The sequence below is a fragment of the Carcharodon carcharias genome, chromosome 13, assembly GCF_017639515.1.
Source record: "Carcharodon carcharias isolate sCarCar2 chromosome 13, sCarCar2.pri, whole genome shotgun sequence".
NCBI classification, from domain to species: domain Eukaryota; kingdom Metazoa; phylum Chordata; class Chondrichthyes; order Lamniformes; family Lamnidae; genus Carcharodon; species Carcharodon carcharias.
In genome coordinates this window covers 40,666,112-40,675,785 of record NC_054479.1, presented here as the reverse complement: position 1 = coordinate 40,675,785, position 9,674 = coordinate 40,666,112, and positions in this window count along the sequence as shown.

Here is a 9,674-nt window from a genome sequence, read left to right as displayed (position 1 = left end):
AGTGACGCTTAATCAATATTTTGCCTCAGTTTTCACAGTGGAGGACGCTAGTACTACCCCAACAGTAACAGGTAGTGCAGAGGATATAGAGAAGGAAGAACTTAGAACAATCACCATCACTAGAGAAAAAGTACTGAACAAACTATTGGGATTAAAGGGTGACAAGTCCCCAGGACCTGATGGTTTACATCCCAGGGTCTTAAAGGAAATGGCAGTAGAGATAGTGGATGCATTGACTGTAATATTCCAAAATTCCCTGGATTCTGGAAGGTGGATTGGAAAAATGCTAATGTAACACCCTTATTCAAAAAGGGGGGAGGCAGAAAGTAGGAAACCATAGACCAGTTAGCTTAACGTCTGTCATTGGGAAATTGTTGGAATCCATTATTAAGGAAGTAGTAATGGGGATTTGGAAAGTCATAATGCAATCCATCAGAGTCAGCAAGGTTTTATGAAGAGTAAATCGTGTTTGACTAATTTGCTAGAGTTCTTTGAAGATGTGACAAGCAAAGTGGATAATGGGGATCCTGTAAATGTATTATATCTGGACTTCCAGAAGGCCTTTGATAAGGTGCCACACAAAAGATTAATACACAAGATAAGATCACATGGAGTTAGGGTTAATATATTAGCTTGGATAGAGGATTGGATAACCAACAGAAAGCAGAGAGTCGAGAAAAATGGGTCATTTTTTTGGATGGCAAGCTGTAACTAGTGGGGGGCCACAGGGTTCAGTCCTTGGGCCACAGGGTTCGGTCCTTGGGCCCCAACTATTTATAATCTATATTAATGACTTGGATTCAGGGATGGATGGTACTATTGCTAAATTTGCAGATGACACCCAAATTGGTGGGAAAATAAGTTGCAATGAAGAAATAAGAAATTTACAAATGGATGTGGACAGGTTAGGTGAATGGGCCAAAATTTGGCAGATGGAGTTAACGTGGATTAGTTTGAGGTTATCCATTTTGGTCGGAAGAATAAAAAGGCAACTTATTACTTAAATTGAGAGAAACTTCAGAATGCTTCAGTGCAGAGGGATCTGGGTGCCCTCGTGCATGAATCGCTGAAAGCTAGTGTGCAGGCACAGCAGGTATTAAGGAAGGCAAATGGAATTTTGGCATTATTTGCTAAAGGAATAGAGTATAAAAATAGGGAAGTGTTGTTGCAACTGTACAAGGCATTGGTGAGATTGCACCTGGAGTACTGTGCACAGTTTTGGTCCCCTTACTTGAGGAAGGATGTGGTTGCACTGGAGGTGGTTCAGAGGATGTTCACTAAATTAATTCCAGAGATGCTGGCCTTGTCTTAGGAGGGATTGAGCAGTTTAGGCCTAGACTCGCTGGAGTTTAGAAGGATGAGCGGAGATCTAATTGAGGCATATAAGATGCTGAAGGGGATAGACAAAGTAGATGTGGAGCAGATGTTTCCCCTTCTGGGGCATTCTAGAATGAGAGGCCATAGTTTTAGGCTAAGGGGTGGTAGATTTAAATCAGTGATGAGGAGGAATTACTTTTCTTAAAGGGTCGTGAATCTGTGGAATTCACTATCTCAGAGTGCAGTGGATGCCGGGACGCTGAATAAATTTGAGGAGGAGATCGACAGATTTTTAATTAGTAATGGTTTGAAAGGTTATGGAAAGAGGGCAGGAAATTGGAGTTGAGGCTGAAATGAGATCAGCCATGATCGTAAGGCTCGAGGGGCTGAATTGCCTACTCCTGCTCCTAGTTCTTATGTTCTGTTAAGCACCTTGGGATGTTTCATTGTGTAAAAGGTGCTGCATAAATAGAAGTCGTTGTTGGATTATTGTTTCAATCAGCTTCCCACCACTGAAAATCAAAAAAGCAAGTCTGTGACATTTGCAATTCGCCAATCTTCTGGCCCCACCCCTTTATTCAAGGAGGATTGAAGGATTGTGGCCAATACCTCCACAATTTCTACCCTTATTTCCCTCAGCAATCTAGGATGCACCCCATCTAGCCTGGTGAATTGCCAACTTTTAAGTACTGCCAGGCTTTCGAATACAAATTCATTAAGCATTTTTAGTCCTTCCAGTATCTCAACTACATTCCTCATTCACTATGACTTTGGCAATATTTTCTTCCTTGGTGAACACAGAGGCAAAGTGGTCATTTAGAACCTCAGCCATGCCCTTGTCCTCAATGCGTCGATCCACTTTTTGGTCCCTGAATGACCCCACCTCCCTTCTTACTGCCCATTACTATTTATCTTGCCTATAGAAGACTTACATTAGCTGCTAGTTTATTCTCAAAGTTTCTCTTTATCCCTCATTTCCCTTTTCATTTTCCTCTGAATTTTTGATATTGATCCGGGATCTTATTTTTTTTATCAACCTGTTTCATCTCCCCCCTCTGTCTCTTTTATTATCCAGGACGCTCTGGCTTTGTTTGTCCTAACTTTCCCCCTCTTGGGATTGTACCACTACAGTACCCGAGCCATCTCTTCTTTAAAGGTAACCCATTGTTCAAAAACCATTTTGCCTGCCAATCTTTGATTGCAGTTTGCCTAGATTAGATCTGAACTCAAGCTGCTGAAATTGACCGCCCTTCTAATTTACTATGTTCACTATAATTTGCTTCTTGTCCTTTCAGTAAATAACTTAAACCTTATGATCACTGTTCCCGAATTGTTCCCCTACTGACAGCTGCTCAAATCAACCCACTTCCTTCCCCGAACCAAATACCTGCTTCCTTATTTGGTTGGGAACAAACTGATCAAGAAAGTTCTCCTGAACACACTTCAGGAATTCTTCCCACTCTTTGCCCTCCATAGTACTACGATCCTAGTCTATATTAGGATAATTGAAGCCCACATTATCACTACTGTATAGTTCTTGCACCTATTTGTAATTTCCATGCAAATTTACTGCTCAATATCCTGCCCACTAATTGTTTTTTTTTTCTTTCATGCGTCATGAGCATTGCTGGCCATCCCAAATTGCTCTTGAGAAGTTGGCAGTGTTATGACACAGCAATTGGTAAAGGCTGTTATTTAAAATCCCAAAGAGAAACTTTAAACATCTGTCATAACCTATATTTTCAATTGTATGTTTGAGATGCAACTCTGAATTCAGAAATGAAGTCATCAGGCCTCCAGAGGTTTTTATATCAAATTAAATGAAACTGTTATTAATATACAACAAATTAAACGTGTACACATGGCTACAAATTATTACTATCATAACTTCTTAACAAATTCCCAAATTAATCTCCACTAAGGCAACAATAGCCAACAGACTTAAACAGACACCAGCAAAGCATTTTCACCTTACAAATTCAAAATGAGGTTCCTTTCAATTTGGTCCCTTTGCAGAAAGTTGTAGGCTTACAGCTACTTAGATATTATATGCCTCTACCCTGCACACACAAACTCCTTTCTGTTATACTCAGCCTTTCCCTTTGAATGCAAATTCTCATTGTATCACCAGGCCCTTTGAACTCCACCTCTTCTAACAATAAAACACCTTTCATAGTACCAATTTTATTAGTAATATAAACATATTGCTTGGTGTCTCCTAGTTGGGTGCAAGATTCCATTCCCAGTCTTGGAATGGTTTATTCAACAAAATGCAAGTGTACTCTTTACCTTACTGTTTACATCTCAAAACTACTATACACCAAAGCACCCAGACTAGCTGGCTTTAATCCAATTAACACACACACACAGACACAGACTAAACCTCTAAAAAAAAAAATTTCCAATAACATTATATACATTAATATCTCTTCATGACAGCGGAGAGCTGCCTTCTTGAACCATTGCAATTCACCTGGTGTAAGTACACCCATTGTGAAGTTAGAAAGGGAGTTCCAGGATTTTGAACCAGTGACAGTAAAGGAACGCGATATAATTCCAAGTCATTACAGTGGACGGTTTGGAGTGAACTTGCAGGTTGTGGTGTTCCCATGCAGTTTTTTTTATTCATTCACGTGATGTGGGCTTCGTTGGCTGGACCAGCATTTATTGCCCATCCGTTGTTGCCCTTGAGAAGGTTGAGCTGCCTTCTTGAACTGTTGCAGTCCTTGTGATGTAGGTACACCCACAGAGCTGTTATGAAGGGAGTTCCAGGATTTTGACCCAGCGACAGTGAAGGAACGGCTATATATTTTCAAATCAGGATGGTGAGTGATTTGGATGAGAACTTCCAAGTTGTAGTGTTCCCATCTATCTGCTGTTCTTGTCCTTCTAGGTGGTAGTGGTCGTGGGTTTGGAAAGTGCTGTCTAAGGAGCCTTGAGGAATTCCTGCAGTGGCATCTTGTAGATGGTACACAATGTTGCCATTGTGCATCGGTAGTGGAGGCAGTGAATGTTTGTGGATGTGGTGCCAATCAAGCGGACTGCTTTGTCCTGGACGATGTCCAGCTTCTTCAGTGTTGTAGGAGCTGTACTCATCCAGGCAAGTGGGGAGTATTCCATAACATTCCTGACTTGTGCCTTGTAGATGGTGGACAGGCTTTGGGAGTCAGGAGGCGAGTTATTTGTCACACGATTCCTAGCATCTGACCTGCTCTTGTAGCCACAGTATTTTTATGGCTAGCCCAATTCTGTTTCTGGTCAATGGTAACCCCCAGTGATGGTAATGCCATTGAACATCAAGGGGTGATGGTTGGATTCTCTCTTGTTGGAGATGGTCATTGCCTGACACTTGTGTGGCGTGAATGTTATTTGCCACTTAGCCCAAGCCTGGATATTGTCCAGGTCTTGCTGCATTTGGACATGGACTACTTCATTACCTGAGGAGTCCTGAAAGGTGCTGAATATTGTGCAATCATCAGCGCACATCCCCACTGCTGCCCTTGTCTATTTTAGGTGGTAGAATTCGCTGGTTTCCAAGATGCTGTCGAAGGAGACTTGGTGAGTTGCTGACGAGCATCTTGTATATGGACACACTGCTGCCTGTGTGCTTTGGTGGTGGAAGGAGTGAATGTTTAAGATGGTGGATGGGGTGCCAATCAAGCAAGCTGCTCTATTTTTGATGGTGTTGAACTTCTTGACTGTTGTCGAAGCCACACGCATTCACGCAAGTGGAGAGTATTCCATTACACTCCCGGCATGTGCCTTGTAGATGGTGGACAGGCTTTGGGGGGTCAGGAGGTGACTTACTCTCCGCAGAATTCCAGACTCTGACCTGCTCTTGTAGTCACAGTATTTATATGGCTGGTCCAGATAAGTTTCTGGTCAATGATAACCCTTGGGATGTTGATGGTGGTGGATTCAGTGGTATATATCAAGAGCAGACGGTTGGATTCTCTCTTGATGGAGATAGTCATTGCTTGGCACCCATGTATCAGAAATGCTACTTGCCACATATCAGCCCAAGTCGGAATGATCTCCAGGGCTTGCTGCATAAGGGCATGGATTGCTTCAGTATCTGAGGAGTTGCAAACATTACTGAACACTGTAATCATTAGTGCATGCCCTACTTCTGACTTTATGATGGCAGGTTATTGATGAAGCAGCTGAAGATGGTTGGGCCGAGAACACTAACATGAGGATCTCCTGCAGTTATGTCCTGAAATTGAGATGACTGGCCCCCAACAACTACAACCATCTTCCTGCATGCTAAGTATGACTCTAAACAGCAGAGAGTTTTCCCCCTGATTCCCATTAATTCTAGTTTTGCCGGGGCTACTTGATGCAATACTCAATCAAATGTTGTCTTGATATCAAGGGCAGTCATTCTCACCTCATCTTTTGAGTTCAGCTTTTTTGTCCATGTCTGTAGCAATTCTGTATTGAGGTCACGAGCTGAGTGCTCCTGGCGAAACCAAAACTGAGTGTCATTGAGCTGGTTATTGCTGTGTAAGTGTCGCTTGATAGCACTGTCAATTGCATTGTCAGGAAGAGATAACAATTTTCATAATGTTATTGGAATTTATTGTAAAGCAGAGTAATAGTGGGGTCTGTGTCTATGGGTGTGTGTGTGTGAGTGTGACTTAACTGAATTAAAGGCAGCTGCTCTGAAGGCTTTGATGTATCAGAAGATAAGCTAGGTTTGAAATGTTAAGTAGGTAAACATGGGGATGTTTTAGAATGTAAGGTAAAGGGAATATTTGTATTTTTAAATAAACCAGACTGGAGTAAATTCAAAAGAGGGAGTGAAATATTACACCTAGCCCGGAGAAGTTAAGAAACAATGTGTTTATTTTTTCCAAAGGTTCCTGGTAAAATTGGTGCTGTGATAAATTTTATTATTAGAGAGGGAGAAGTCCAAAGACATAGTGTAACAATGGGAATTTGTATTCAAAGGGGAAAATATGTGTAAAGGAGTGAAAGTTGTGTGTAAGGGCAGGAATTTTAAGATCTAACAAGTGTGAAAAAAGCTTCTGGCCTCTGTGCCCAAACTGCTAGCTACAAAGAACTGAAGTTAAGAAAACTCACTTTGAATTTGACTGTTCAGGGTATTGTGTGTTACTTTGCCTGAGTCTGTTAAACTCTGTGTGTCTCACTGTTGCCTTAAAGGAGGTCTAACTGGGGTTTAGATTAATTAGGGGAGTTAAAAGTTATCATAGTAGTTATTTGTAGATCTATGTATGTACATGAAATAATTTCTTCTGCTAATAAAGGTTTAATTTAGTTCCGTAAGAAACCTATAAGACTTGGTGGCCGCCTTTTAATAAGTTCAAAACCTGCATCTTGAAATAAGTACAAATTGCAAAAATTGTTATGGCAGCTGTTTCAACTTTCCCTCTGGGATTTGGGCAGCTTGGCATTTACCATCCGCCTGCCATAACAGGCATCTTCCATGAGGAGTTTGAGAGAAGATTGATAGGGTGGTAATTGGCCAGATTGGATTTGTCCTGCTTGTTGTGGATAGGACATACCTGGGCAATTTTCCACATTGTTGGGTAGATGTCAGTGTTGTAGCTATACTATAACAGCTTGACTAGTGGTGCAACTAGTTCTGGAGCACAAATCTTCAGTACTACACTGGGATGTAATAAGTCTTTGCAGTAACCAGTGCCTTCAGTCATTTTTTGATATCATGTAGAATGAATTGAATTGACTGAAGGCGGGCATCTGTGATGGCGGGAATCTCACAGGAAGCCAAGATAGTTAATCCACTCATACTGAGGAAGGTTGCAAATGCTTCAGCCTTGTGTTTTGTATTAATGTGCTGGGTTCCCCCAATATTGAGGATAGGGATATTTGTGGAGCACCCTCCTCTCGTTAGTTGTTTAATTGTCCACCACCATTCATGGCCTGATGTGACAGGACTGAAGAGCTTTGATCTGGTTGTAGGGTTGATTAGTTCTGTGTGATGTTTCTGTTTAATGTTTACGCTTTGTTTTAAAAGGACATTTCAGTTAAAAAAAAAAGTGTTATATAAAAAGCCTAACAGTAGGGTATGCTAAGTCCTGGATGTATTGCCCTCTGGTGTAGAAATACGGAATAAAGGAACCTTCTGTTTTTTACATAGGAAGTTGGGGTTCATAAGCAAATGGCTGTGTGTGTATATATTCTTAATTGTTAAGAAGTGGAAATACACTTCAAATGGCAGTTAGGATGGGATCATCATTATTAGGGGCTTTAGAGGCTTTTGATCCAGCTAATATGGACATTGTACTTTGTCAAGCAAATGGGACAGTTATTCATTGCGAAGGAGATTGAAGGGGTAAAGCAGGCCTCAGTGTTTCTTACAGTCATCAGAATGAAAAATTTCACTTTACTGAGAAGTCTCATTGCTCCTGACAAGCCAGCAGGTAAAAGCTTTAAGGAGCTTGAGGACGTTTTGAAAAAGCACTTCGATCCCAGACCAGCAATTATTGCCGAGTGATTCAAGTTTCACCAAAGAGAACAGCATGAGAGTGAATCAATTTCCCAGTTCCCGGCTGAGTTGAGAAAATTAGCGGAATATTGTGACTTTAAAGGTTACCTGGGGGGAGGCATTGCATGATCATTTGATTTGTGGACTAAAAAATGAAAGAATTCAGTGTAGATTGTTAGCGGAGCAAGAGTTGACAATGAAGCAAGCGTTTGAGATTGCACAAAGCATAGAAATGGCAGAGAAACAAGCTGGGGATTTGAAAGTGCATTCTAACAATGCCAAAGTTAAAATAGTAAAGTCAGGGTATACTGACTTTCAAACATGTTACTGCTGTAATGGAATAGGGCATAATGCAGAAGCCTGTAAGTGGAAGACCATTGATTGTAGCTACTGTGGGAAAAAAAGGGACACATACAGCATGCATGTAGATCAAAGGCTGATCACAGTAAAGCAGTGCCACCAAGAAAAGGGCACCATGAAGAGCACACAGACATGTCACACTTGAAAATAAACAGGCAGTTTAAAACGACGCATTACTTGGAAACAAAATACAAAAGTAATGCGAGTCCTGACGAGACAGAAAGTGAAACTAACAGCAACAATGCAGAAGAGCAAATGTATTGCATTCAGTCTGATCTGAAACTAGATGAAGGACTAAAAGTTAGCGTTGCCTTACATGGTAAAATGGTTGAAACGGAGATTGACACTGGAGTATCTGTTTCTATTGCTTCAGAGAAGACGAGGGAGAAAATTTTCAAGAAATGCCCATTGGAGGAAATCTTATTCCAGTATAACACCTACACTAGGGAGCCTGTGAATATACTTGGAAAAATGTTCATTCAAGCTAAATATGGAAATCAAGTAGCAAAGTTGCCACTTTTAATTGTGAAAGGGGATCGTCCATCACTTATGGGCAGGAACTGGCTAAAAGAAATTCGACTAGACTGGAATATAATAAATAAGGTGAATTGCAACCCCATGTTGCAGTCCTTGTTAGACAAGCATATTGATGCCTTCAAAGACGGTCTTGGAGTTATTAAAGACATTGAAGCCAAACTTGCTGTGAAGGCAAAAAAGATAAAAACAAAAAAACTGCGGATGCTGGAAATCCAAAACAAAAACAAAACAGAATTACCTGGAAAAACTCAGCAGGTCTGGCAGCATCGGCGGAGAAGAAAAGAGTTGACGTTTCGAGTCCTCATGACCCTTCGACAGAACTTGAGTTCGAGTCCAAGAAAGAGTTGAAATGTAAGCTGGTTTAAGGTGTGTGGGGGGGGGGCGGAGAGAGAGAGAGAGAAGAGGGGGGTGGTGTGGTTGTAGGGACAAACAAGCAGTGATAGAAGCACATCATCAAAAGATGTCAACAACAATAGAACAAAAGAACACATAGGTGTTAAAGTTAAAGTTGGTGATATTATCTAAACGAATGTGCTAATTAAGAATGGATGGCAGGGCACTCAAGGTATAGCTCTAGTGGGGTGGGGAGAGCATAAAAGATTTAAAAAAAAATTTAAAAAAAATAATGGAAATAGGTGGGAAAAGGAAAATCTATATAATTTATTGGAGGAAAAAAAAAAGGAAGGGGGAAACAGAAAGGGGGTGGGAATGGGGGAGGGAGCTCACGACCTAAAATTGTTGAATTCAATATTCAGCCCGGAAGTGCCTAGTCGGAAGATGAGGTGTTGTTCCTCCAGTTTGCGTTGGGCTTCACTGGAACAATGCAGCAAACCAAGGACAGACATGTGGGCAAGAGAGCAGGGTGGAGTGTTAAAATGGCAAACGACAGGGAGGTTTGGGTCATTCTTGCGGACAGACCGCAGGTGTTCTGCAAAGCGGTCGCCCAGTTTACGTTTGGTCTCTCCAATGTAGAGGAGACCACATTGGG